This window comes from Mandrillus leucophaeus, unplaced genomic scaffold (assembly GCF_000951045.1).
Source record: "Mandrillus leucophaeus isolate KB7577 unplaced genomic scaffold, Mleu.le_1.0 Scaffold78, whole genome shotgun sequence".
Taxonomy (NCBI): Eukaryota; Metazoa; Chordata; class Mammalia; order Primates; family Cercopithecidae; genus Mandrillus; species Mandrillus leucophaeus.
The window spans coordinates 2,246,338-2,249,055 of NW_012108474.1; the positions used below are offsets into that span (position 1 = coordinate 2,246,338).

The following is a 2,718-nucleotide window of genomic DNA, read 5'->3' on the forward strand; positions in this document are numbered from 1 at the left end:
TTTTTAGTAGAGACGGGGTTTCACCGTGTTAGCCAGGATGGTCTCGATCTCCTGACTTCGTGATCCACCCGTCTCGGCCTCCCAAAGTGCTGAGATTACAGGCTTGAGCCACCGCGCCCGGCCATTATTTATTTTTTTTTTGTTTTTATTTTTATTATTTTTATTTTTTTGAGACAGAGTCTCGCTCTGTTGCCCAGGCTGGAGTGCGGTGGCCGAATCTCAGCTCACTGCAAGCTCTGCCTTCTGGGTTCACGCCATTCTCCTGCCTCAGCCTCCCGAGTAGCTGGGACTACAGGCGCCCGCCACCACACCTGGCTAATTTTTTATATTTTTAGTAGAGACGGGGTTTTACCACGTTAGCCAGGATGGTCTCAATCTCCTGACCTCGTGATCTGTCTACCTCAGACTCCCAAAGTGCTGGAATTACAGGCTTGAGCCACCATGACTGGACTTTTTTTTTTTTTTTGTAGAGATGGGGATCTCCCTATGTTGCCAAGGCTGGTCTCAAAGTCCTGGGCTGAAGCAATCCTCCTGCCTCAGCACCCCTCTCCAAGTAGTTGGAACTACAGGCATGCACCACTATGCGCAGCTAATGTTTAAATTTTTTCTAGACACAAGGTCTCATTCGGTTGCCTGGGCTGCCATCTTGGCCTCCCACAGTGCTGGGATCACAGGTGTGAGCCACCAGGCCTGATTTTTGTTTTCTTGTTTTTTGGGTTTTTTTCTGAGACTCTATCACCCGGGCTGGAGTGCCGTGGTGGGATCTCAGCTCACTGCAACCTCCACCTCCCAGTTTCAAGTGATTCTCCTGCCTTAGTCTCCCAAGTAGCTGGGATTACAGTCGCCCACCATGCCCAGCTACTTTGTTTGTATTTTTACTAGAGGTGGGGTTTTGCCATGTTGGCCAGGCTGGTCTCGAACTTCTGACCTCAGGTGATCTGCCTGCCTTGGCCTCCCAAAGTGCTGGGGTTACAGGCATGATCCACTGTGCCTGGCTTGATTTTTTTTTTTTTTTGTAAGGTCTCTGGCGGGTGCTGTGTGAAGCACAGGCTGTGTGATGTAGAGGTGGAGACTGAGAGGCCAGCGGGGACCACATGGTGACCCACAGGTGTGTACAGAGTAGGTATGTCCGGGGCAGGTGTGTATGGAGTAGGTCTGTATGGAGCAGGTATTTACAGAGTACCTCCTGCATACCAGGCTCTAGGTGGCAGCTGTGGCCCCGTCCAGGGCCTCTGCCCATCTGGAGTCTGTCCAGGGAGATGAACATGCGCCAATGACTGGCCCAGGCATGGCCTGCATGTGTGTGAGTAGCTGGGGGCAGTGTGGGTTCAGGGGGCTGTGGGAAGCTCAGGGTCAGGGGCACTGCTTTAGGGCCTAGGGAAGCCTTCCCTGAGGACAAAGACGCCAAAGAGTGTTCCAGAATAAGCTGGAGGGTGCCGCCTGCCTGTCAGCCTACAGCAAGCCTGACCCACGTACAAACACCTATTCCTGTGCACACTTAAGCTGGAAACCGAAGGGAGGTGACCGGCCCCCCACACTGCACACCTGGCTGGGGACCCGGCCCTTCAGGGCGTGCCAGGGTCCTAGTTGAGTAGCTGGTGTGGCTGATGCCTCCAGCACCCCAGATGGCACCGACGCCTTTCAGCAGCCATCCCTGGGGCCACATGTGGCCAGTGAGGCTGGTCAGCCGCTCCTCTGGGCCTGTGCCAAGGCTCAGGTATTTTTAGGCTGACATTTGCCACGGCTCCTGGAAGCTGGGGTGAGGGAGCATGGGCTTAGGGACTGGCCGACAGCGGAGGGTCAGGGGCTGACCTGCGTGTGGACAATGACCCGAATGACCTTGCAGTACTTCTTCATGGCGGCGAAGTCTTTCTGTAGCTGCTTTTTGCCGTCTGTGTCCCGCCACCTCTTGCAGGCCTTGGTGAAGGCTTTCTTCTTGCTCTTGTGCCTGAGTCATGCGCAGGAGGGTGCTCAGAGGCCTCCAACCGGGGCAGCTCCTGAGGCCTATCCTGCCCCCCCTTCACCCCCAGCCCACCAAGCAGGGTCCTACCGCTGGGACCGCCCCCCACCTGGAGGCCTCTGAGCTGGTTCCAGCCACCATCTTTGAACATAGACTGTCTCTCCCTCTCTAGGCCCCGGTTTCCTCCTCTGTAAAGTGGGTATCCTCCCTGTCTCCCGGGGCCTGAGAGTGAGTGGCAGAGGTGCAGAAGCTCAGAGAAGGGGGCTGGCCAGCCCCGCAGGACAGGCACCTAGAGACCACCCCACCTGCCACATGGCTCGGACTGCTGGTCCCACTTCTCAAGGGTACAGTGGGTGCCGTGGCCAGGAACCTTGGGCTTGGGAGCCATCCTTTCTTTTTTGTTTTTGGAGACAGGGTCTCACTTTTTCTCCCAGGCTGGAGTGCAGTGGCACAAACAAAGCCCACTGCAGCCTGGAGCTCCCAGGCTCAAGCAATCCTCCCACCTCAGCTCCCCATGCAGCTGAGACCACAGGCGTGCGCCACCAAGCCTGGCTCATTTTTTGTATTTTTTGGTAGAGACGGGTTTTGCCATGTTGTCCAGGCTGGTCTTGAAGCCCTGAGCTCAAGCAGTCTGCCTGCCTCAGCCTCCCAAAGTGCTGGGATTATAGGCATGAACCATTGCGCCCAGCCAGAAGCCATAGTTTCTAACCCTCTCCAGAGTTCTGGGAGATGGACATTATTATTATTATTATTATTTT

General features: G+C 55.4%; 1 protein-coding gene across 1 annotated transcript in view; it reads right to left on the reverse strand.

Annotated features, from left to right (window-relative positions):
• The window catches only part of RPL3L (ribosomal protein L3-like), an 18,545-nt gene that overhangs the window by 12,748 nt on the left and 3,079 nt on the right, over window positions 1-2,718 (reverse strand). The gene's annotated exons all lie outside the window — the stretch shown is intronic.